The sequence below is a fragment of the Halichoerus grypus genome, chromosome 9 (genome assembly GCF_964656455.1).
Source record: "Halichoerus grypus chromosome 9, mHalGry1.hap1.1, whole genome shotgun sequence".
NCBI lineage: Eukaryota > Metazoa > Chordata > Mammalia > Carnivora > Phocidae > Halichoerus > Halichoerus grypus.
The window spans coordinates 124,788,907-124,816,053 of record NC_135720.1 but is presented as its reverse complement, the minus strand read 5'-3'; the positions used below and the strand labels follow the sequence as shown (position 1 = coordinate 124,816,053).

Sequence of the window (27,147 nt, the reverse complement as noted above, 5' to 3'; positions counted from 1 at the left end):
CAACATAAAATGTACCTTCTTAACCATTTTTAAATGTACAGGTCGGTGGCATTAAGTACATTCATATTGCTGTGCAACCATCACCACCATCCATTCACAGAATTTTTTTTTTTTTTTTTAAGTAGGCTCCACGCTTGAACTCACAACCCTGAGATCAAGACCTGAGCTGAGATCAGGAGTCAGACTTAACCTACTGAGCCACCCAGGCGTCCTCACAGAAATTTGTAATCATCCCAAACTGAAACCCAATCCCCATTAAACACTAACTCCCCATTTCCCTTCCCCCCAGCCCCTGGCCATTATTCTCCATTCAGTCTCTATGAACTTGACTATTCTGGGTACCTCAAATAAGTGGAATCCTACAATATTTGTCCTTTTGTGTCAGGATTTCCTTCCTTTGTAAGGTTGAATGATACCCCATTGTAAGTGTATGCCGCATTTGGTTCATCCATTCATCTGTCGGTGGACACTTGGGTTGCTTCCACCTGTGGACTATAGTGCATAATGCTGCTATGAACATGGGCGTGTGAGTCCCAAGTGTGGTTCTGCTTTTACTTTCTCAGGCAAACTTAGAACTTGATAGAATTTGTGCATGGGCTTACTTTCTTTCTTTAGGCTGGAAAGACTTAAGTTGATAGATGATGATAGATAGATAGATAGATAGATAGATAGATATACAAAAAATAAATAAATAAACCTGACCTTTTAGTTGACTAAATATTATAGAAGGCAATTTTGTTTCTGGCACATGCTACATTACTTCTCTGAATAAATAACTCCTACCTCTTCAAGACTTTTATGGATGTGAGGAATGACGAGGTACTGAGAGAACAAGTCATGAGAAGAGGATGGCATGGCCATGGTAACCCAGGTTTGGGCTGTCATGGACCGACACCAAGAAATCAAATAAAAACACACCCAAGTAAGGAACTGTTTAAAAGTCAGAAAAGCCCAAAATTCCAGCTGTGTTTTCTTGACTACCTCAGGGCTCAGACCTTCTATTTTTATTTATTTATTTTTAATTGAAGTATAGTTGATGTACAATATCATTTTAGTTTCTGGTGTACAACATAGTGATTCAACATTTATATATGTTACATAGTAATGCCCACCATAAATCTAGCTACCATCTGTCACCAGACAAAATTGGTATAGTATTATTAACCATATTTCCTATGCTCAGTGATGCATCCTGTGTCTTATTTATTTTATAATTGGAAGTTTGTACTTTTGAATCCTCTTCCTCTGTTTTACCCATCCCCTCTGGCAGCTACTAGATTGTTCTCTGTATCTACGAGTCTGTTTTGTTTGTTTTGTTTTTTAGATTCTTCATATAAGTGAAATCATATGGTATTTGTGTATTTGTCTTTGTCCATCTGGTTTATTTCACTTAGCAAAATACCCTCTAGGTGCATCCATGTTGTTGCAAATGGCAAGATTTCAAGGCTGAATAATATTTCACTATCTATCGAGGGACATGTATGTTGCTTCCATAGCTTGCTATAGTAAATAATGCTGCAGTGAACACAGAGGTGCATATGGCCTTTCAAATTAGTGTTTTCATTTTCTTTGGATAAATATCCAGAAGTGGAATTGCTGGATTGTATGGTAGTTCTGTTTTTAATTTTTTGAGGAACCTCCATGCAGTTTTCCAGAGTGGCTGCACCAGTTTACATTCCCACCAATGGTAAACGAGGGTTTCCTTTTCTCCATATCCTCACCAACACTTGTAATTTCTTGTCTTTTTCATAATAGTCATTCTGACAGGTGTGAATTGGTATCTCTCTGTGGTTTTTGATTTGCATTCCCCTGATGATGAGTGAGGTTGAGCATCTTATGTGTCTGTTGGCCATCTGGTTGTCTTCTTTGGAGAAATGTCTGTTCAGATCCTCTGCCCATTTTTTAGTTGTTATGTTTGTTTTTTTGGTATTGAATTGTGTGACTTCTTTGTATATTTTGGCTATTAATCCCTCAGTTATATCATTTGCAAATATCTTCTCCCACCCAGTAGGTTCTCTTCTTGTTTGTTGATGGTTTCCTTTGCTGTGCAAAAGGTTTTAGTTTGACATAATCCCATGCATTTATTTTACTTTTGTTGTCCTTGCCTGAGGAGATAGACCAAAAAAAATATTGCTGAGACCAATGTCCAAGAGTTTACTGCCTATGTTTTCGTCTAGGAGTTTCATGGTTTCTGGTCTTACATTTAAGCTTGTACTACATTTTGAGTTTATTTTTGTATATAGTGCGAGAAAGTGGTCCAGTTATTTATTTATTTATTTTTTTTAAAGTAACAAATGTGCTTTTAATAGATCTATGGATAAAAACTACTCAGTGCAGGTCAGTAACCATGGCAGGTCCTACTCTGTTGGAGCCATGCCTTGTGCGGTCTTCAGGACCTAGGCTAACAGGCTATTTGCATTATTTCATGTCATCCACAGTATTAGAAAAGAAAGGCATTAGATCAGTTTAGATGAAATGCAGTGTTGGCAGCCAAATCCAGTCTGTTATATTCCATATTTTTTCTTTAGTTCTTCTACTTTGTTGACGTAAGCTTTCATGGCGTCTTCCTTGGAAGTCCCTTTCAGATGATTCCAGGCATCCCACTTGGCCTTGCCTTTGAGATCCAACAGCCCAGGCCATTCTGTGTTTATGTCACCCACAGTTGCTTGTTTGTAGTGGCTGTAGATGAACAACATCTCATCATCTGCTGGCTTGGTCTTGAGGTGCTTAACATCCTCAGCAGCTTTGTCAAACTCAGCCTGAGACATGCTGGTGGGGTTGCGAAGATCCGGAGAACCCGCGGAGGTGGCAAAGAGCAGGAAACACACGACTCAACTGGCATATTCATTCTTCATCATGTTGTTGTCCAGTTTCCCCAACATCATTTATTGAAGTGACTGTCTTTTCTTGGGGCTGAGACTGTTAACTCATGATAAGACAATATGAATTAATTGGGAATAAGTATCCAAAGGGTCAACTTTGGCTGTTCTTTCCCATCTTATTGCATGATAACATATCTCAGATGGTTCATAGCAAGGCTTCATATAGGTCAGATGATGTGACAGAGAATATACCATTTCACAGCTCAGACTGCCCTGTTGACCCAACCAGCAGTGTCTCAGGTTAATGTCCCTGGCCAAAGAAGAGGACACTTAGCTGTTGTGAATGCTTAGGGCCTCTGGAGCTCAGGAATCAACTCCAGGACCCAGACTAACTCTGACCCTGGGCCAGATTAGGAGCTACATGACCCTTCATCTTTGCTTTTCCTTAACACATCTGCTCTCATTTCTCTTTCCAACTGCTTCCTTTGTTTACTCAATAACGCCACCAACCTTGACTTTCCAACATTACCTCTCTCAGTTATAGAGTTCATCATTATCTGTCAGTTGCGTCTGCATCTCTCAGTTGAAAATTTTGAGGGAGACTCAGATTGACAAGCTTTTGACTCATTGCCCAATCCATGGCATCCAGTACCCTGAGTGGTGATGGGGGTAAGATAGGGAAGGTGGAGAGGATGGTGGTGGAAAGAGTATGGTTTCTAAGCCTGCCCTTTTAGAGACTGCAGTGGGCAGCCAATAAGACAGGCCTAGAGCACTGATTGAAAGCAAATTGGATGAAAGAACAAATAGGTTGAAAATGGAGATGTCTTTCCCCTCAGCTCGTGACCCTTGCCCTGTTTAGCTTCCATCCCTCCTTGTGCAATATGCAGCCCTCTAGACATGACTCATTCATTGGAGAGACTGTAAAACCTCCACAGAAGTGAAGCATTGTGATTTTGCTCTTCTTTTATGGAAAGTCATTGGTTATGTTAATTAATTAGCCAGTTAATTGACTCATCACCCTTCACATGTTTACTGAATGTTGTCTATGTGCCAAACACTCTGTTTTGTCTCTCCACTCAATGTACAGAGGATATTAGAGTCTGGACTACATGTAGCTGAAGGATAAGGCAAGAATCCCAACATTTGGTGAGAATTTTCCAATCTCCCGGACACTTTCAGGAGCTTTTCATGTATTATCTCATTTAATCTCCATGCAGCCTGAAGTATTAGGGATTATAATTTCCCTGATGTAGGATTAAACCAAGGCTGGAAAAGGTAAATAATTGGGCCAGATTACCTGAGTAGTAAGCAGAGTGACAGAGAATGACATCCTACGTGGTCTTTTGCAAAGTTTGTGCTTTTACCCCTACTTTAAACTGCCTCAGACAGAACCATATCTTTCTCCCAGTCTTAATTCCTACACCAATCAGGACTCCATAGCCCTTGACAAAGCCATGAACATAGGTAGGTGTGCAGGGAATACTTGATTGAAATACACGCTCTGTATAGGTAGATCTCCAACTCCCAGAGAAAAGGGTAATTTTAAAGTGAATTTTAAAAGAATACTGTGCTATTCTAATGATTAAGACATCTTTGAAACATCTGATTTTATTTATGACCTGTTAGTCTAGGAAAAAAATAAAGCATGGACATGTGCCTGAAGAAACCCCACAAACAATATTCTATCTCCAGAAAAAACTAGAGTTTACAATGGTTTAAAAAATCAAATCACTTATTTTAAACATTTTTTTTTAAAGACTTTTTTATTTATTTATTTGACAGAGATAGAGAGCACAAGTAGGCAGAGAGGCAGGCAGAGGGAGAGGGAGAAGCAGGCTCCCTACCGAGCAGGGAGCCCGATGCGGGACTCAATCCCAGGACCCTGGGATCATGACCTGAGCCGAAGGCAGACGCTTAACGACTGAGCCACCCAGGCGCCCCTTAAACATTTTTTAAAACTTCTTTAAACCGGCCATAAATGGACATTATGGTAAATTCATTTTGGTTTTATAATGAAATATATCATCATTATCAGCTCCTTTTTTAAAAATATTTTATTTATTTATTTGAGAGAGAGAGAGTAGGGGGAGGGGCAGAAGGAGAGGGAGGGAGAGAATCTTAAGCAGACTCCCTGCTGAGTGCGGAGCCTGAAGCAGGACTCTACCTCAGGACTCTGAGATCATGACCTGAGCTAAAACCAAGAGTGGGCTGCTTAACTGATTCAGGCACCCAGGCACCCCAATCAGCTCCTTTATTCTTAAAGGAAATTACATTCTCCATGATTTCCACTTTCTGAACTTTTTTCTTTTTCTTTTTTTAAAAGATTTTATTTATTTATTTGAGAGAGAGAGAGAGAGCTAGAGAGAGAGAACACAAGTGGGGAGAGAGGCAGAGGGAGAAGCAGACTCCCCGCTGAGCAGGGAGCCCAATGTGGGGCTCGATCCCAGGACTCCGGGATCATGACCTGAGCCAAAGGCAGTTGCTTAACTGACTGAGCCACCCAGGCACTCTCTGAACTTTTTTCTAGTTCTAAGTTCCATCCATTTGCTCAAAACCATTTTCATACTCTCTCTCACATATGGAGATACACAGGACTTAAAAATAATTTAAGTAGTTTTTTTTTTTAATTTAAGAGTAAATTAGAATATTCAAAAATTTTTATCACTTCAGTTTCACTTTAATTAATAACATATGGACCCATAATGTTACTTAACCCCAAAGTAGTTATAAAATAACTATCTTGAAATTTCAATACAGTGACTGGAATGGACTTTGCAATCTGAAGGTATCTAAGCTCTAAAACCATCTCCCCAGAGGGCCTTCTTTGACTCAGCAGCACGACTCGGGCTCTGCCCCATTGCTCTGCCCTCTTCCTAGGAAAATTCACACGTGTGGCCTGTGGTCCCAGGGTACGCACTACCTCACTGCATTCTCACCCCTCTACTGCACTTGATCTTGTAAGGGTCACCTAGTTGCCAAAATAGAGCTGACTTCTCTCTACTAATTCCAAACTATCAGCAACATTGGGTATAGTTGATAATTTCCTGTTTCTTTCTTTTTAAAAAAATTTTTAATTTAAATTCAATTAATTAACATACAGTGTATTATTAGTTTCAGAGGTAGAGTTCAGTGATTCATCAGTCTTATATAATACCCAGTGCTCATTACATCACCCGGTTACCCTATCCCTTCACCCCCTCCCCTCCAGCAACCCTCAGTTCAGTTTATTTCCTATGATTAAGAGTCTCTTATGGTTTGTCTCCCTCTCTGATCTCATCTTGTTTTATTTTTCCCTCCCTTCCCCTATGATCCTCTGTTTTGTTTCTTAAATTCCACATATGAGTGAGATCATAGGATAATTGTCTTTCTCAGATTGACTCATTTCGCTTAGCATAATACCCTCTAGTTCCATCCATGTCATTGTAAATGCTAAGATTCCATTTTTTTTTTGATGGCTGAGTAGTATTCCATTGTGTGTGTGTGTGTGTGTGTGTGTGTGTGTGTGTATCCATTCATCTGTTGATGGACATCTCGGCTCTTTCCATAGTTTGGCTATTGTGGACATTGCTGCTATAAACACTGGGGTGCATGTGCCCTTTCTGATCACTACCTTTGTATCTTTGAGGTAAATATCCAGTAGTACAATTGCTGGGTTATAGGGTAGCTCTATTCTCAACTTTCTGAGGAACCTCCATGCAGTTTTCCAGAGTGGCTGCACCAGAGTTGCATTCCCACCAACAGTGTGGGGGGGGTCCCCTTTCTCCGCATCCTCGCCAACATCTGTTGTTTCCTGACTTGTTAATTTTAGCCATTCTGACTGGTGTGAGGTGGTATCTCATTGTGGTTTTGATTTGTATTTCCATGATGCCGAGTGACGTTGAGCATTTTTTCATGTGTCTGTTGGCCATCTCTATGTCTTCTTTGGAGAAATGTCTGTTCATGTCTTCTGCCCATTTCTTTTCTTTTCTTTCTTTTTTTTTTTTTAAAGATTTTCTTTATTTATTTGACAAAGAGAGAGAGAGGGAGAGCACAAGTAGGCAGAGAGTGAGGGAGAAGCAGGCTCCCTGCAGAGGAGGGAGCCCGATGTGGGGCTCGATCCCAGGACTCTGGGATCATGACCTGAGCCGAAGGCAGACGCTTAACGACTGAGCCACCCAGGCGCCCCCTGCCCATTTCTTGATTGGATTATTTGTTCTTTGGGTGTTGAGTTTGATAAGTTCTTTATAGATTTTGGATACTAGCCCTTTATCTGATGTGTCATTTGCAAATATCTTCTCTCATTCTGTCAGTTATCTTTTGGTTTTGTCGACTGTTTGATAATTCCCTGTTCCTTAAAACAATTTTCTTTTCTCTTGGCTTTGGCACACCATACTCCCTTAGTTTTCCTTCCCCTCACTGGTCATCTCTTTTCTGGCTCTTTGTCTTGAGCCCAATCTCTAGTTTTCAGTCTTGGCATGTCTTCCCTCTTTACATGGTCTCTCTATGTCACTCCATCTTGACCCATTGCTTTAAATACCATCAACATTCAATGGGTCTCCCTGCCCTGACTCCTCCCTGAGAGCTGACTACTGACCTGACATCGTCATTGGGAGAGCTAATAGGCATTTCAACCGCATAATGACCAAAACGCAACTCTCAGTTTTCCACCAAAAGCCTGTTCCTCCAACACTTTTCTCAGCTCAGTAAGTAGTCCTAAAATTGATTCAATTGTGAAGGCCAAAAATCTCAGATTCATATGAAATTCTTCTCTTTTTATTCAGCATCGCTGTACCCCCATTCCCAACCTGGTTTATCAGCAGTACATGCCAGGTCTACCTGCAAAATATTTCCTGACCCAAGCTAGCTCCGTGGTTGCCACCCTAGTCCATGTCCCCACTTCTCGTCCCTTGGCCCCCATAGTAACTGCTTACCGCTCTCTCTCAATTTCCACTCATGCACCTTCTGCTCAGCAGGATCTAGCTCCTGCCTGTCTCTGCAAACTCACCTTCTACCGCACTGCCCTTTGCCTCTCACCCTCTGATCTGCCACCTGTTCCTTGACTGCGCCCACCCCACTCCGGTCCTGGCATTTTCACTGGGGCTTCTCGCTGTCTCTGCTGTCTCCTCCCCCACAACCCAAATGGAAGCAGACCCTCTGGTCCCTCTACCCCATAACTCTTTGTAAATTTTCTTAGGACATCACTCTATAAATATATCTTGTGTATTGACTTTTTAACTGGTATTTTGTCTTTCTCCTCCAGAATGGAAGCTCAGTGAAAATAGGAACTTACATATCTTTAGCTCTAAAAATGTCCTTGTTCTTAGTCGTCTAAATAGCGATTGATTTTAGTTCCAAGACTATCACATATTCTTTGTCTTTTTCTGTGCAAAATTTCCCCCTGTATTTGTAGGTATATAATAGCGTTTCTACTACTCTTTTCACCTGACATAAATAAGTAGGCATTTTTTAACATGTTATTTGACCATATTCATAAGCAACGTTTTAATAATTGTGTAATACTGTATTTCACAGTTGTTTAGTTTATTTTTTAAATTTTTTTAACCTTGTTAAAAGTTTTATTTATTTATTTGAGAGAGAGAGAGATAGCGAGAGAGAACACGAGCAGGGGGAGGGGCAGAGGGAGAAGGAGAAACAGATTCCCCCTGAGCAGGGAGCCCCACTCCGTCCGAGGACCCTGAGATCATGACCTGAGCCAAAGGTAGATGCTTAACCGACTGAGTCACCCAGGCTCCCCTACTTTGGTTAATTTTAATGTTTCACTGTTTTCATCATACTCGTGTGCGTGTGCGTGTGCGTGTGCGTGCGTGCATGCGTGCGTCTGTATAGCTGTTTCCTCTGTGCCTCTGGAGGTAAATCGATGGAGGTCCTTGATTAGTATAGCATCCTTTCAGAGTGCTGAGTGCCCAGTCTGGCCTGAGTGGGAGAATAAGCCAGGTTCTAGAGTGTAATTAGCATTTGAATTAATGACCTGAGGATAAACAGGTGATTATCCCATTTAACAGCTGTTGAATGGTGTTAAAGAGACACTGTCTGACAGCTTGGGCTGCAAATGTAGGATTTATTAACAATGATTAAGAAAAAAAAAGTAAAAAACTATTGTTTTTTTTTTTAAATCAATGAAAATAGGATTTCAAAAATTAAGTCCTTTCACAGTGCTTTAAACAAAACTAAGCTCAATTGATTCCAACTCCTAAATCAAGTTCCTTGTTTAAAAATGAATAGTGCAAATAATCACATTTCATAACTTCCTGCCTTTTGTCTGAATAGCTCAGAGTGATTTATAGATATTCTCACAATACCCCTTCAGTTAGGAAAGGAACACTTAATAATAATGATCCAGTATCAGCATTTTGCCTGTGGGGAAACTGAGTCATAGACGGCCCACAGACTTTCACAGGGTCATATTCAGAAGTAGAAGAGACAAGATTAGAACTCAAGCTCCAGACTTGAAGCATCGGCTTCTAAAATAACTTTTTTTTTCCCCTTGGTGAAAACTGTATTGAGAGTTTTAGAGTTAGCAACAGGTGAGAACATTTTTATTGTACATGATGTTTATCTTGACAGTTTTCCTTTAATTACGTGTTTCAGATTAGAGCTGTGGGAAACCTTGTAGTCTGAGTTGGCTGGGGCTTTATGGAACATATTATTGCTCCGATTTGCTTTGTTTTCATGCAAGCTTATGTTTCATGATTTATTTGCCTTAAATTTTAGGTTTGTGAATTTAGGGTCAAACCAGATGTAAAGGTACCACAGGTTATAGTACTATGACTAGTGGTCTAGGTTTTCTAGAAGTTCTGTAAAACTCAGCACGACTTTCATGGAGCCAGCCTTCCCTCCGTGATGAAGCCACACAACCTCCTCAGCAAAAGCCATGCTGGGAAGAGTGTGAGTTTGATAAATGCAAATGTCATTTTGTCCCCATGGACATGTATGTACGGGCACCAAAACCACAAAAAACCAAACAGAGGGCGACAGTATACCAGTTCTGCTGGGCTTTTCTCCACTCAAACTCCCCAGTATAATACTCAGAAACAAATGTTATTGATTCCTGAAAAAAAAAAAAAGCACCTTAAAAATGTTTTTTTCCCTGTCAAGGAAATAGAAATCATTATTCTTCAGAAAGCTGACTTTGACTATTAGTAAAAAAGTACAAGTAGATACCCAGTACTGAAATCTTTTCTACTTAGCCATCAGGTCATTTATGCTGGTGATATGTGGCTCTGAGGGAAGACGGTAAACTCAAACGAGTTGGTAGGTTGACTTGCCTCTGGTTTACTATTTGCATATATGTAAATAATCTCCCTTCCTTGTTCCTTCCTTCCTTCCTTCCTTCCTTCCTTTCTTCCTTCCCTCCTTCCTTCCTTCCTTCAATGGTTAACCAAATAATCCAAGGGTCAGATCATCCTAAATGGTAACATGGCACTTGATTTGCTTTTGAGAAAATTCATCTGTTACACTTTTGTTGGAGGCAGTGGTGGTGAGGAGGAGGGTTAGGATAGGGTTGGGTTAAGTTAGATTTGCTCTAGGTATGTCCCAAGCATTGTGTGGAATAGATTTACACAAAAATCCTTTTGTTGTCTATTTGAAAATCAAATTTAATTGGGCATCCTGTATTTTTTATTTGCTCAATCAGTTTAACCGGTCAGGTGGGAGCGCGGAAGACATCCTGGGAGTTTTCCCAGCCCCCTCCCTATAGGTGGAGGGGCTCCATTTTGTTTGGCTTGGACCTTGAGGTAGGTATTCTGTTCCAGTGGCATGCTGCCTGCCTCCCCACAAGAAAGAGGGGAGTAATAAGAGTTTCTAAAGATCTTCCCGAGTCCCAGTCAATACATGGTATTAATGAAACTTAGCACTTGAAGTGAACCCTGGTAGCCACCCTTGCTGTCCTGACTACTAACTGCCTACAGGCTATTAAGGCAAGGTGAAGGTTTGAGAGAGGAAAATCTGGAGATGCCATGAGCCCTTCACTCTCCTATCAGCTATTCTAGAACAGCTCTTTCAGCAGGAAAGCATCGGCGAGCGAAGTTTTACGCTCTGAATGATGCTTCTGCTCATAGGAAACTTTTCAATGTGTTTCCTCCATGGGTGTCTGGGTCTTTTGTTTTCAGCTGTGCTTTGCACAGGAGCTGGAAAGCTAACTCCCCAAAAGTGAACTTCCTCTCCTTCTATAAACTGACCCCTGGTGGTTGCTATAGCAACTGCAAAGAGCGCATAATGAGCTGTGTAAACAAGCCCGCTTCCCAGTGCTGGGGCAGGGCAAGCCCACGGGAGAGCAGAGGGGAAGGAATTTGATGGGCCTGAAAAGCGGTTCTTGGGGAGAGTTGGAGGCGCTGCAAAACCTCCCCGCCCCGCCCCGTCCCTCCCTTCCCTTCTCTCCTCCCCTCTCACCTCTTGACTTCCCACCAGGCCAGGAGAGGAGACAAAGGCTGTAGGAGGGGAGCGTGCAGGGGCCTGCCTTGGACGCTGCGGAGTCCAAAGCCATGCGACTGAAAAATGAAATCTAAACATTGACCCAGAGCCCCGGGCGAGAGATGTGCCAACCTGACCCTGACAAACAAGCCACCTGTGTCAGTGCTTCACCTGCTTCAGGCCAGGCTGCTGTGGGTTGGGGGGGCGGGGGGCGGGGGGCGGGGACGGATTCTCCAGCCTTCAGCTACAACGACTGGGGCAGAACCCGAGACAGGAGCCGGAAGATTTCTTAGACCCGCGCTGCTGATGTTGATGCTGTGTCCTTTTTTGGAAGGAGGGAAGGATGAAGGCACACAGTACCTAAGAGTTTTATGATTGTGAAGCTGAACACACACACGCACGCACACACATACGCGCGCACACACACTTTTTTCTTCTCCAGGAACTTGGCTGCTACTTGCAGGAAACTGTGCATATAATAGCAGAGGTCACGGCGTTATTTTCGGTTCTCTTTGGTTAACTCTCTCCCACCCTCATCCAACTGGCTGCAAAGGAAAAGTTTTCTACCCTAAATACGAAATTTACGATGCCTAGGACACCACGATGTCCCTACAAACTTCCTAAAAAGATGATGTACATTGGTGGATTGGGTGAGAAATCCTGTATTTCATGTCTTTAACGTGGTCAGTATAGGTTTTCTTCTTTCTGTGAAAGTCAATGTTTTGTCAGTCTGCCTGATAAGAAGTCTAGTATAAGGAACTGTATTTACTTTTAGAGTAATCCTTTTTATGGTACTCTTGACGTTTTAGAGTATTCCCACATCTATTATTTCATTAGATCCGTACAACAACCCCCCAGAATCACATAGGGGAAATTATATCTCTGGTGAATTCTTCAGACAAGGACACGAACATAAGAGAGATCAGATGACCATACTGCAGAGATATTGGGGCTTCAAACTGGGTATAAAAGGAGTTATCAAGGTATGTATTGCTCTTATTACCAAGATACCAAATCTCCCTGTATGTATCAGTCTAGATACCAAAGAAAATTTATGTAAGCCTCATATACTATAATATAAACTATAAAACCTTAGATTTATATGGCATTTTCCTCCAGTACATCCAAATAATTCTACCTAATAGTATTCTTTACATTATCTTTTCATAATAGGTGACCAGGTCCTACTGTTTTAATTTGATTCCTCATTCTTGCCTGGTTTTCATTTTGTCAACTGCCATTAATATACTCCCATCATTTTCCTTTAAAACCATATTAACAACTACTGTCCAAGACTGACATGCTTTAAGCTTTTTTTTTTTTAAAGATTTTATTTATTTATTTGAGAGAGAGAGAATGAGAGAGAGAGCACATGAGAGGGGGGGAGGGTCAGAGGGAGAAGCAGACTCCCTGCCAAGCAAGGAGCCTGATGTGGGATTCGATCCAGGGACTCCAGGATCATGACCCGAGCCGAAGGCAGTCGCTTAACCAACTGAGCCACCCAGGTGCCCCTGGCATGCTTTAAGCTTATTCGTCTTAGTGAGAAAGAAGAAATAACAGGCCTCCCCATCGTTCTTGCTTTTTCCACACAATTTCTTCTTTTTCTCCTTCTAAATCGAGTCATTGGCCACAGCATTTGTGGGAACACCCCTCCCTGCTGGGTGGGCTATGCTTTTGTGAGATTTGGGGGGAGATAAAGGGAAGGACCGGTGGGCTGGCCATGCTGTCTCCTCAGGGAAAATAGGGGAATTTATAAAAAAGTAGCAGTGTTTTGGAGCCCACCCTTTCCTTATTACTGTTCAATGGTGGGAAGAGATGACTGTCTTCTACTAGATATAATCCATGTTTCCCAGGGACCTGTCAGTGGTGGCCTCTGTGGGTGGGATGACTAGAGAATCAAAGAATACATTAATTCCTCTAAGACCCAGGGACTAGATTCTGATGGCATCCCATCCCTCCCTTGGAACAAGATTAGTGCCTTTGTCATGGAGACCACATTTGCTATCCCCAGCTCTAGGCATTATTCCCTCAGATGGTGCAAAATATTACCAGCAGACTTTTCAGACATGGATGCCTCCTCCTCTAGGTTCAAAACATCAGCAAGCTCTGGAGCCAAGACCCCACCACCAGTCACAGGAACCAGCCCATTCTATGGATATTTTAAAGGGTCCCTGAATTTTTGGGTCTTCCAGGTCATATATAGGGGCCTCCCTCCCCCTAGGGGGAGTAAATCCCGATAGCTCCTTTGACATAAAATCTCTAGTTCTTAGAACAGAGAGAAAAAGCATAAAGTGTTATTGCTGGGAAAAAAAACCTAGAGATCTTTAATTGGAACTAGGTTTTCCATGTTTTAAATGTCAGGGTTCCTTTCATTGTCAAACTGTTCCTGTGTGATAGTCGTTAAGCCTTATTCATTCTAGACTAAAGCTGTCTAGTAGAAAACTTGTAGGAATCGAAGGCAGGATCTTGAAGAGATATTTGTACACCCATGTTCATAGTGACATTATTCACAATAGTCAAAAATTGGAAGCAACCCAAGTGTCCAATGACAGATGAATGGACAAACAAAACATGGTTTATACATACAATGGAATATGATTCAGCCTTAGAGAGGAAGGAAGTTCTGACACACGCTACGACATGGATGAACCTCGAGAACATTATGCTCAGTGAAACAAGCCAGTCACAAAAGGACAAATACTGTATGATTGCACTTATGTGAGGTCCCTAGAGTAGGCAAGTTCATAGAGACAGAAAGTAGAAGGGTGGTTGCCTGGGGCTGTGGCGGGGGGAGGGATGGGGAGTTCGTGCTGAATGGGTACAGAGTTTCAGCTTGGGATGTTGAAAAAATTCTGGAGATGGATGGTGGTGGTGTTTGCACAACAGTGTGACTGAACTTAATGCCACTGACCTGCACTTCAAAAGGGTTAAGAGGGTAAATTTTATGTTATGTGTATCTTATAACAGTAAAAAAAGAACGGGTGAGAATAATTTTAATAATATATCGCATTCTACCCAACAGAACCATAATATTGTCAGTTCACATGAAATCAATACTAAAAAAGTATTGAGATAGTTTTTAGTCTTTATTTATTTGTTCATTTATTTTTTTTAAAGATTTTATTTGTTTATTTGACACAGAGAGAGAGAGAGAGAGAGATAGGGAGAGCAGGAACACAAGCAGGGGAAGCGGGAGAGGGAGAAGCAGGCTTCCCGCCAAGCAGGGAGCCCAATGTGGGGCTTGATCTCAGGACCCTGGGATCCTGACCTGAGCCGAAGGCAGACACTTAACGACTGAGCCACCCAGGCGCCCCTAGTCTTTTTTTAGATGAAGTCTTGGAAAACCATTTTATACTTTACACTTTCAGCATGTCGCAATGGCCACATGTCAAGTGCTCAGTAGCCGCGTGTGGCTAGTGGCTATCATATTGGATGATGTATTGCTTTAGACAATGTTTGGTGGGAATATGGCTTCAAGGACCCCTTACAGTTGCTCCCAGACCCCTAGAGTTCCTTAAAGCATGGGTTGGGACCTTGATGACAGTCACACACCATGTGTCTTTCTCCTCCAAAAAGAAGGAGACTGAGAGAAACAGATTGTAACCCTCAGTTGCTGCTCAGCCTGGACAGAGCTGGCTCCTGAGCAATCGCCCTCAGAGATGGTTTAGTGACTAAGGTTACTGATATCTGAGCAGAAAGAAAGAAAGAAAGAAAAAGAGGGGCACCTGGGTGGCTCAGTTGGTTAAGCAACTGCCTTCGGCTCAGGTCATGATCCCGGAGTCCTGGGATCGAGTCCCACATCGGGCTCCCCGCTGAGCGGGGAGCCCGCTTCTCCCTCTGACCCTCTCCCCTCTCATGCTGTTTCTCTGTCTCTCTCTCTTTCTCTCAAATAAATAAGTAAAATCTTAAAAAAAAAAAAGAAAGAAAGAAAAAGAAAGAAATAAAGAAAGGAGAGAAAGAAAGAAAGAAAGAAAAAGAAAGAAGGAAAGAAAGAAAGAAAGTCCTTAAGAATTGGAAATTGGAAGGCAAAGGATTTGATTTGAGGATAATTAGGGCTTGATGGGAAAAGTCTCATGCAATCTAGCATCCTCATCACTGTTAAAAGAAGTTCTATTATGATCCTTCTTGGATAGCTTAATGAGTCAGTTTCTTTTTTTTCCTTCTCTCCCTCCTTTCCTCCCTCCATCCTTCTCCCTCCTTCTATCCTTCCATCCTTCCTTCCCTCCACCCTTCCTTCCCTCTCTCCTTCCCTCCCTCCTTCCTTTTTGAGTGTTCTTGTCTGGGCCTCTCTGACAGGTGTCTATTTCCCTGGAAGTCTGATAAGAGCTGTTCCTCTGCTTTCCCCCAGCCCCTTCCCTTTTGTTCCTCAGGCTGGGTAGGCAGAGAACATGGTATGTCTCCAAAGCAGAGGGCTGCAGTTCTCCTCACAGCCACCCTGCTGCTGTGGGGAAGCCTGCGGGTTTCTGGAAGAGTGCTCACTGAGAATGCTAAGCCTCCTCCCAGACCTTCTGGCTTCTCTGCTGGGGATGTGGAGGGTCTGCCTGCAGCCTAATCCACTACTGCAAATTCCTGTGCTTCCAGAAACCACTCCCTCACCTGTGAGAGACTCCAACTTGCCGGCTGTCCAAGGAAGACAAAATGGAGCATTGCTCCACGGCCCAGTAAGGGAGACTCCTGTTATGCTCGCCTGCCAATTCTTAAGATGATGAGCACCGGATTTGATTAAAAGCGGGTTTTCCTACACATAACCCCGCCCACCAGCCAGCCAAACTGCAGATGAGCACCATGTATGCCAAACAAATGTTGTTAGCAGAGGATGAGCAAGGCTTTGTCCAACCCTCCTCTACGGGGTGAGTGATGCCATGGTGCGCGTGCACGTGTGTGTATGTGTGTGTGTGTGTGCTTATAAATAAGCAGGGTGTGAGGCAGAGGCAGAAATGGGCCAGTTTCAGTCCTATCATTGTTTTACAACCTCAGGATTAATTTCCTCCTCCAGAAAGTCAAGGGGACAGTGTCACCAGCCGTGCACAGCCCTGTCCCCTCCGAGGGGTGGCTACTCAGTAAGCACAGATGCAAGGCTTGGGTTTCTCAAGCTTGAGAAGGAACCAATTGCTAGGAGGGGAAGGGGCGTGGCTGATGGCACAAGGTTTGCCCCTCCTGAAATCCGGCCACCCCTCTACCGGCCTCCTTGGAATTGCAAAACGCGTCCTAGTTGGTTAGGCCTTGGGCTCCTTGGTCCCCCTGGGTTTTCCACAACACAGGTTTGTTCGGCTGCATGGGCTCCACAAAGAACCCTGGGATGTTTTGACACCAGAATTCGGGAAAATCAGTGCCCTGGTGATTCAGAAAAGTAGCTGAAGGAGGACCGTGGCTCCAACTCTGTGCCGATCCAAGGGCACCCTCCCAGGCCAGGCTCTGGGGACCAGGCTGTGTGGTGTCCAGACGCTGGGCTGAGGTTGGGAATCAGAGGTAGTGTGCTGCCAGGCCTCCCTCCTCCTCTGACGGCCACGGATGACTGTCAGCTCTGCCCACCAGTCTCAGGCCTCATTCAGGCAGGTTCTCAACACCCGGGCTGCAGTGCAGGTCGGCAGCAGACAATCCAAGGCAAATAAGGATGATGGCATCCACGCTGCTTGGATTCCCCTTGGGATTAATGTCTCATGAATAAACAGTCCACAAAGCCCATATTCATAAAAACTGTGAGGATGTAGAACTGAAGGCAGATTGGTGCCTGTGGGCAGCCTGGGACAGGGGGACATGGAGGCCTGGGTGGGGCTCAGAAGGGGTGGAAACGGAGGGGCTGCCTGCTCTGGGATTGGGAAGTGGCTCCATTTGCAGAGTGGTAGGCAGGACGTGAGACCCAGCTGGGAACTCCTGTCACAGCGTCAGTCACAAGAGCAGAGCCCTGACGAGATGACTAGCTGCTCACAGCCCAGGGACCAGGAAAAATAAACAATACTCATTAACTGAGCTGTCCTGCGGGAATGAGCTGGGCTTCGTTTCGTGTTGTATTTGCTCCAGTACTCACGGCCCTGAAAATCCCTTCAGGGAGCTGCCTTGTGCTAGGTTGAATGATTACATTTTTTTTTTTTTTTTTTAAAGAAAAAAGTCTGAAGCAAATATGGCAAAACGTGAAAGCAAATTAATGGTGGGTACCTGGGGGCTCAGCTGTATTATTTCTATACTTTTCTATATATTTTGATTATTTTGTGATCAAGAAAGCATGTACTTAAAATGAAGGAACAGAACATTCTTGATTTCATCCAGCAGAAACTGTTCTGGGATGTGGTTGACTCTCTCTCTTCTTGCCTCTTTTGTGAAGAGTCCAGGCAGGGCCGGGAATGCTGGACTCACGGACAGCTGCGTTTTGTACCCTCCTCCCCCGCAACTCCCCTCCCCGCCCCCCGCACCCTGGTAAGACAACAGCACCATCCTGGGGTTGGCACACCAGGGAATCCTGGGCCTGGTATCACCACATCCGTACAGCTCAGCTGATCCCAAGGCGTGCAGCGGAGGGAGGCACCATACCGGCTTCGTGGGCCTCTGTGGCTGGCTGGGAACATCTACGATGATGATTCATCGGGAAGTCAGTAGTAATCTCCTCTGTTTCCCAAAGAGGGGGGAATGGTAGCACTGCAGGGTGACCTGCCTGAAGCCACAGAGGGAAGACAAATAACTGGGAGGAAAAACTAGAGCTGAAAAGCTCCAGCTGAGATTTAAGGCCTGAAGCTTGTGAGCTGTTCTGGGAAGGGCTTGGTTCTCCCAGCGAAGGGCCTGTGTGATGTGACTGTGGGTCTCAGTGGAGCCCTGGCCATTCAGTGGCTTCTCCAGGCCGTGGGGTCTACCTCTGTCCAGGCCTGCAGAGTTGCCCTCCGGCACAGACCCTTGCCGATTCCCTGCGGGCCAGCTCCTAGGAGAGGGGCCTACGGTCCAGACACTTGGAGAAGGTGGCTTGCAGCTCAGGAACTGGTAAGACTGGTTTCCAGTGCTGACAGCCACTAGGCAATGCCAGGAGGACAGGGTGAGCAGAAGCGCTTGGGGTGGGCCGAAGGCAGAGCAGCTGCTACCAATTTAAAGGCGACTAGAAAAGCTTCTGGAATCTCCAGCTCTACTGGCCATCGCCCCTGGACGTTCTGTCCCTAGGATATGATCCTGTAATATGGTGACCTCTTTGTTAAACCATCCGGGAATGAACTGTGTTGGAAGTAAAATCCAAGGGCCCGGCATCCCCTTAGAGAATTACCAGGGTCTGATTTTACCCTAAACCACTTGCTTTCGTCTCAGAAAAAGTGGAGACCACAAAGTATTTTTAAACGGCGAGTGTGGCTTGGATTAAAAGTGTTCCTTTTATGGCGCCTGGCTGGCTCAGTTGGTCTTGATCTCGGGGTCGTGAGTTCAAGCCCCACATCGGGCAGAGAGCTTACTTAAAAAAAAAAAAAAAAGTTCCTTTGATAGAGGAATTTTATTTTTGCTGTCGAGTTTTTTATTTTTTAAGTCAAGACTTGAAGTATAGTTACTATAGCATCTTACATAAAATGTTTTCTTTGAGTACGCTTGTTTCAGGCCCTTGGAAACCAATGTCATCACTCAGGGAGTGACGACTTGAACAGTTGGGTCTTCTGTTCTATCAGGGCGTTTGAGGAGTTAGCTCTGTTTGCTACTCCAGAATAACAGCCCTCCCATATTTTTTAGGAGAGGCAAAGCTTCATTAACCTGGACTATTTATCAGTGGTTTTTAAAGACAGGGAAATGTTTATTTTATGAGAACATTGGTCCCACCTTAATTTGCAAGGGATTAAAAAAAAGTCACTACCATGAAACATGATAGGGAAGTATTTGGTTCTTGTGAAACCCATTAATGTTTGTGATAGAATTTCTTCTACATAAAGACACCCTGGAAATAATTTTCCAGTTGTCCCATCTTCCATGTTGTCTCGGTATCGGGTTTTTTCAAAGTCCACGGAGGGGAGATGTTGCAGGCATGGAGGGATCCCACAGTCCACTTGCCTTGCCTCGCGGAGCTCAGATGGTCTGCTGCCCCGTTCGTTGTGTAGTTCTCGGCTTCCTTATCCAGAGGAAAGTCCCCATGGCCCATTTTCTGTGCAGTGCTTTTCCACTCTTTCATAATCTATTATTGTGACCTTGAGATGCAAAGAGGAGGCTTTGGCAGGGTGCAGTTCACGTGGAGCCAGCTCTGCTGCAAGCTGGGCCCCCGTCCCACACGCCCGTGGCTTTTGTTGCCCTGTGCACCCCAGAGGACATGCCTCTGCCTGCCGACGTACATCCTGGCACCCCAGTCAGGGGCTGTAGGATCCCGGAGGCCGAAAGGACTCCTGTCAGGTTCCCTGAGAAGTACTGTGCTCTTGGGGGGCTGGGTCAGAAGGGGTGTGTGAGTGAGTGTGTGTGTGTGTGTGTGTGTTTGAGAAAGACACACAGAGAGACAGAGACAAGACAGAGACAGAACTAAGATAGAGCTCAAAAATCTACTTTAAAAGTGGATTATAAGTTATTTTTTTCTAGGATTGTCCCTGATGGATTTGATTCTTGTATAAATCTATCTATATATATATATATAAAAGCTATACACTCTGCAAGACTGTTTATTCTTCAGTGAAGACATAGAGTCTCTGAGAAGAACACCAGGCAACAGGAGGAAGGCTGGGCATGCCAGGGTGCAGGAGGCAGGGGAAGGAAGCCCAGCACGGAGGGAAAGTGCTGGAGACCCCAGCTGCCCACAGCGCTGGGCTCTACCCCGGGTCCCTCGCTCTCTGCCCACCGCGCTGAGCCTCGATCTTCTCTCCCTTTTCAGCCTGGTCTGAGCTGGCAGATGCTCTTGCCAAAGCTTACTTCATCAGATGAAATGAAGGGGAAATCTGATTTGCCACTAATTGGACTTACTGTAGGCAATTAAGTTTAAGCTGACATGAAGGAACTATCAGACACTGGGATTTTCAGTGTTTTTCTTCATATTACTGGGAACTTTTTCCAGAATCTAAGTGATTATGAATTGAGATATTGAATGTGGTATCAGGATTTTAAATCACTTTAAGTCAGGATACTGGAAATAGCCAGTGTGTGCCCTATTATTATATAAATTAGCATATACTGTATGTGTATATGGCATATATGAAGTATATGGGGTGTGGGGGTGTGTGTAGAGTATATGATAAGTATCCGCAGTTATATATAGTATATGGGTTGTATCTATGTGTAGTAAGTTACATGGATCTCTCTCATATATGAAGTATATGGGGTGTGGGGGGGCGTGTAGAGTATATATATATAGCACATGGGTTGTATCTATGTGTAGTAAGTGACATGGATCTCTCTATCTCTCTCTTGGTAAGCAAGAGCATTTAATACTAAGTGCATAGGATGTTTTCCTTTTATTTTCTAAAATAACCTAGTCTTTAATTCCTGTCGTGATCAATCATTCACAGATAAAGAGGGCCGGGACGCTGTTCCTGGGCATTCCGATTCCTTCCTTGAAGTGAATTTACCATCTGCACTGACCTTTCAAAGGTTTTCTTTTTTTTTTTTACTATTATTATGTTATGTTAATCACCATACATTACATCGTTAGTTTTTGAGGTAGTGTTCCATGATTCATTGTTTGCGTATAACACCCAGTGCTCCATGCAGAACGTGCCCTCTTTAATACCCGTCACCAGGTCAAAGGTTTTCAACCATCACCTCCCTAAACACTTCCAGTGAAATTTCTGCCAATCCCCTTGTCTAGTCTTAGACCTCGTTTTCCAAAGCAGGTGCATCTGTCCCACCGACTGATCCAGTCAGTCATTTAATCCTTCATTAAATGAATTAAATCATTACTCAACAAACACTTATTGGCTGCCCACTCTGGGGAAAGCTCTGTGGACACTGTAAATGCGGTGTGTGCATGTGCATGCGTGCGTGTGTGCGTGCGTGTGTGTGTGTGTGTTTGAGAGACAGAGGGTGCCTCAGGTACTTGCTGCCCCCAAGGTGACACACAGAAGTACACACGCATTCCACTTTCATGCTGATTTCGACTCCACAGTTCCTGGGCCACATAAGTCATTCCTCAAACCACGTCCCCCCAGGTCAGAGCCAGCCACCTGCTTTTATTACACCGCCTGCTATTTATGTTTCCGTTTCTGGTGCCCGGTGACCCCCTGAAGAGAGCTGCGAGGAGAAGGGGCTGCGGACACCTCGTCCTCGTCTGCTGGCTGCACTCTGCAGAACTGCAGCGAGGGGCGTCTCCAAGGGAGGTGGCAGTGATGGGGGACCGGGAAACTGCAGGACACAGTACTCACCAACCGCCCCCCCCCCAAGGTTTCTCCCGACAAAGGCTGTCTCCTTTGCTCTCCGTGATCCCTTCTGGACACTTCCAGGGGAACGCGCATTTTGTACGGCAAAGGCCGACAGGCCTGCGTGTGCCTGTCCCACACTGGCCGGGGTCTGAGACCCCCCATTCTGCACACGGGGGGGGGGGCGCTGCATCTTATTTTTGGAGCTGAGGTCAGACCTTTGCTCCCATCCTCACTCCCAGGCTGCTATGCAGACCCTCTTAAAGCGGGGCAGGTGTGATCAGGGCATCATGGGGAACACGCGGGATAGACTAGGACCTCAGTGACCTAGAGGCTTGGGTCTCGCTCATGGTCACATCAGCTCTCTGGGTCCCAGTTTCTTCCTCTGACTCAAAGGATTTGGACTAGCACAGCCCTGGGCCTCCAACCTTGACCTATATGGTCCAGTGGCGCATGGTGGCCTTCCTTCTGCTCAGGGAAGGCGAGGCCTTCCTCTAGGCCCCGGGCAAGCACGTGGGTAGGTCTTGGGTGGTCCGACCTGGACAGAGGCCTTGTCTGCCCAGATAATCTGTGCAGGAATGTCCTCGGTTCTCAGGGCCGGTGTTTATAACTGCTGAGGAGGATTGTAATGAAGAAATGCCCTTCACTGAAAAACCAGAAATACCCCCTGAGCCCCTGCTGGGGGCAGCGCACACTGTGGGGGACACAGGGGAACGTGAGGGCAGGCCCGGCCCTCCAGGGCCTCCAGCCTAATGGAGCGGCTCCTTGTCTAGTGCTTCCTTGCTCTAATCCAAGGCGGCAGATGAGCAGAATTTGTCTACACTGATGTTGCTGGTACCAGGGGAAGCACGGAGGCAGACGGGTGCTCTCCAGCTTTCCAGCCGTTAGCTTCTCTGTGCTAGACCTCCTGTGCTCTGTCCGTCACAGCCCACCGGTGTGTGCAAACGGCATCCTTCCTTTCCTTCCCACGGCTCCTGAATTCAGGTCTTCCAGGCTTACCATCCAAGTGGCCTCACTTGTTCTTTCTGTTTTCAACCTGCGTTATAGCTCTGCCTGCATCTTGCTTTTAGTAAGACCTGACTTTCTGCAGCCTGCCTCCCACCTGGGGTCATTCATCCACCACCCCCAAGTTTACGGTGTTGAGTAATATCACTACTCATTTTTACCAGATTCTATATACCATATATATATTTCTTTTTTACCCAGTGGTAGCCGACCTGACCAGGGATAAGAAACAGAATTTATATGCATGTAAGGAAAGGGATCACAGATTCCAAGCCTTTATATAACTATATCTTTCTCTCTCTCTCTCTCTCTCTGACTTCACATAACTCACTGCTCAGTTGTCTCCTGGTGCTCATGGCAATTTATTCCCCTATAGATGGATATGATTTGAGAGAAAAGATATTGCTTAGAAGAATGGAACAATACAGACCATGTTCATAAAGGTCCCTAACCAGCTGAATGTGACTCCTGATAGATGTTACTGTCTTAGAGATAGCTAAGCCAGTGGTCATTCCCTCATTCCTTCCTTTTGGCTGAGCCCTGCCTGTCTACACGCTTTTTTAGGATTCTCACTGGATCCGCTGACAGTGTCCTTTCCCTCCTCGTCTATTTTATCCAAATATCTATGTCCAACAACTATATTCCACTGATTCTGTGATTTGCATTGCTTCTTATTTTAACATTTCTGAGACTGGAATATGTTTAAAATCAGTGGTGTATCATAACTTGTTAGGGTTCCTTCCTACCTTCCTTCCTTCCTTCCTTCCTTCCTTCCTTCCTTCCTTCCTGGCACACCAATTAACGGAGTTACTGATGGTATTTTAGATTTGCTGGGATATTGCATGTGGGAGCCTTGAGAGATCCTGAACCAGTGATAATGGTTTTAATAACTCCCTTTTCAGAAAGGTGGAGGACACAGGCATCTTATTAAAAAACAAAGAGAATGGCGCCTGGGTGGCTCAGTTGGTTAGGCGACTGCCTTCAGCTCAGGTCATGATCCTGGGGTCCTGGGATCGAGTCCCGAATCGGGCTCCCTGCTCGGCAGGGATCTGCTTCTCCCTCTGAACCTCCTCCCTCTCATGCTCTCTGTCTTTCATTCTCTCTCTCTCAAATAAATAAATAAAATCTAAAAACAAACAAACAACAAAAACAGAAAAAGGCTTCTCTGCTCTCAGTTTAGGAATCTTCCAGGTGCTGCTTCTACTCTCCACCAAACTTACTTGCCTGTCTCTGTTGCCATGGCTTTTGTCCTTCTGCTTCCTCCCTGGTGTCTGTTTCCTGCCTGGGTTTCCACTTAACTCTGTGAGGTCTGTCTGTCCAGCTGAATGCTGGTGTTACCAGCAGCCTCTGTCCTCTGCTGGCTCTTGGCTCCGTGCTCTGCACCCTGCAGTCACTCATGGCCATGGGCACCCAGATGGGTCTCCCAGAGCCTGGTCCAGCAGGAGCCGAGGCTGCTGCTAGCTGGGGAGGACTCCTGAAGGAGAGCTCAGACTGTGCTTTTTCCTTTTCTATCCTCAACCTTGGCACAGTTACTGGTACATAGTAAGTGCTCAATAAACATTTACACGCTAAATCCGCAAACCAAGACATTCGTTGTTTTTATCTGCACGTGACCTATAGGTGCAGAGTGTCTACTTCTTGCACACTTTTCCCTTTTTCCCATGACGAGGAGGAGCTCTCGCACAGAGCCACCCCCAGCATGGCTAAGCCACCTGCTCTCAAGGGCCGTTTAGCGACACTGTCACTTAGACGGGGTGGTTTTGTCTTTTTTCTGCCCCCTTGGCTGGGATGGGGTACGGTTAGCTTCGTGGTGGTGGGGTGAGGAAGGGAATATGTACCTTATCTTTCTGCACAGCCTCATACCTGGCTTAGCCTTGAAATTTCCAGTTTATCTGGGGCAGGTCCAAGTTGAAGCTGGAGCTGGGGCCAGAGAACGCTTCACAGGCCTCTGCCTTCCAGCTCAGTCTAGATGAAGGCTGTTTGCATCTTCAGCTGCGTGGGATTCAGTCCTGGCACCTTATGGGGGTCACGTCTGGCTTTGACCTAACTCTTTGGTGAAGGTGTGGCTCTTCACCTGATTAACTTGCTCACCAAGGGCAGCTATCCATCTATTAGAGTGACTGAGCTTCCCTGTGAATTGAGCTCTTTCTGACCACTCTGGAGGCCAAAGGAACATTAAAGAGGCGAGAAACTCTCCCCAACCCCCCAGCTCAGTAACATGTGGAGAAGCAGGCCAGCCCATGTAATATACTTCTCCTGTCACGAACGGTTTCTTCATGGCGCTTAGGAGTCTTCTTCACAAACATCCACCTTATCCAGATTTTGGTATACTATTACAGGTTTCTCCTAGAAAACAGGTCTGCTGGTGTTTGTTTTCTTTACTCAGGGGCTGTAGCAGGACCTCAGGTCACAACATCCCTCAGATGGGCACAATGGGGAGGCATTTGGCAGTGGTATGCTCTGTGGATTCCGGTGTGCTGATTTTTAATTATTCAGAAATGTTGCTCGATGGTCATCCAGCGTAGAAGTATTTTCACCAGAGGCATGGGCAGATGCCACCCCAGGGCTCTCTCCTCCTTCCCTCGTAGAACCAGTTAACCAGCACGCCACTCATGCTGACTCATGGCTGATTATCTCACTTTCTTTTTCGTTTTTTTTTGTTTTGTTTTTTAGCTTGACTCTCATGAAGGCACAGGTATTCCTAGTGCAATGAGAAGAGAGGCATACGGTGAACGGAGGAAACAGTCCATAGTAAGGGGAAGTGAAAACTGTACCAGCCTCACAATGGGAGGCGCTGCAGGTGGTCTTGGGGCATCGGTTGAAATTCTCCCTCCAAGTGCACCCATCCCCTGCTGCTGTGAGCCATGAGCTAAGAACTTTCTCTTATGACCTTCTCCAGAGATTTGCCCTTGGCTGAAGTGGGCCTGCCTGGCCACCCCTCCTCCTGTTCCCGTGTAGGGCACAAAAGTCATCCCCTCCCCTAGGTGAGGAAGCTGCATAAGACTTATTAGCTGCCAGTGTTGAAGACATTAGCATCTTTTGGTTTTTCTTAATTAAAGACAATCAAGAAAATGCTTGAGGATAAAAGAAACCATCAGCATTCTAGCGAAACCAGACATTTTGGATGTTTTTCCTTCTGTGTCTTTTTTTTTTTTTTTTAAAGATTTTATTTATTTATTTGAGAGAGAGAATGAGAGACAGAGAGCACGAGAGGGAAGAGGGTCAGAGGGAGAAGCAGACCCCCCCCCCCCCGGCTGAGCAGGGAGCCCGATGTGGGACTCGATCCCAGGACTCCAGGATCATGACCTGAGCCGAAGGCAGTCGCTTAACCAACTGAGCCACCCAGGCGCCCATTTCCTTCTGTGTCTTATGTGGAGCAAACCCAGGGAGCACACATTGCAGGAAAGGAGCTGAAACAAAGAAGAGGCATCTTCCCACCTCTGCTGCTAATGCTCAGCGGACAAGTCTCGGTACGAGGAAGTGAGAGTTCTTCACGCTTTCTTGCTATTATTATCAACTGTCCTTTACCCGATTCAAATTCCATGCTCAGGCCTGACTTGCACCAAATGAGGGGCTCCCCAGGAAAGGTGATGCAGGGAGTGGGACCTTGGGGAGGTGACATTGACTTAGGAAGAATGTTCCGCAGCTCACAGGGGGCATGGGAGGAAGGCCCGGTGACAGCCCCCGGTGATGGGATGGGGGCTGGTGGGTCACTACTGGAGGAGGTCAGAGACATCTAGGCTGCCCCCTGCCCCCCAGCTCTGTGGACCCTTGCCCACCAGAGTGAGTAGTTTAGGTTTTTTAATTTAATTTAATTTATTTATTTGAGAGAGAGAGAGCAGAGAGGAAGAGGGAGAGGGAGAAGCAGGCTCCCCGCTGAGCAGAGAGCCCGACACGGGGCTCAATCCCAGGACCCTGAGATCATGACCTGAGCCGAAGGCAGACGCCTAACCGACTGAGCTTCCCAGGTGCCCCTAGGTTTTTTTCTAAGTATAAAAACCCTCAGGTCCTTCACCTTGATGAGGCAACCACCAATCTAAGTGACCTTCTGGAGGACCTCCAGGCATCCTGACTCACAAATATTTTTCTTCATGTGAGTGACTAAAACTGGTATTTCCTAACACGTACAAAAGATGGATCACTCGGATGAACAGTACAAAATGCCACCTGCTTTTTTTCTTCCCTCCAACCTGCTCACACATCTAAATAATCTCAGGGTCTATGCACTTGCAACATTCCAGCAAATCATTGTGATTGAAGTAAATGTGGCAGGACTGCCTCTCTCAGACCCACCCATTCTTGCCTCTCATACGCACACCCTTGAAACTGACCCTGAACCCAAAATCTTGGTGTTCCAAGTTCACCATCAGTTTCAAATGGTGCCCAGGTGTCAGGTCTACCTGAAGGGAAGCCCAGGATAGCAGGGACACAGAGGGGAGCAAGGAGCATCACCCTGTCAAGCTGGCCTCTTCTCTCCAGCTGGCCAAAGGGAAGATGCAAAATAGAGTTTGTCTCTGAGGCTCCCAGCCTCCGGAAATGGGAGTCTCTCCCCAAAGGTTGGTTTTACCTAGATGAGTTGATTGAGAATGTCTGATGGAATTGTACTCTTTGATTCACTCAGTGGT

At 45.3% G+C, this 27,147-nt stretch overlaps 1 long non-coding RNA gene and 1 pseudogene across 1 annotated transcript in view; one reads left to right on the top strand and one right to left on the bottom strand.

Moving 5' to 3' along the window:
* Positions 1-27,147, top strand: part of LOC118543135 (uncharacterized) — a 140,923-nt gene that overhangs the window by 73,525 nt on the left and 40,251 nt on the right. The window contains exon 2 of the long non-coding RNA XR_013441386.1: positions 15,813-16,081. This is a non-coding gene — a long non-coding RNA (uncharacterized LOC118543135). The remainder of the gene's footprint in view (positions 1-15,812; positions 16,082-27,147) is intronic.
* LOC118543131 (acyl-CoA-binding protein pseudogene) lies at positions 2,262-2,840 on the bottom strand (annotated as a pseudogene).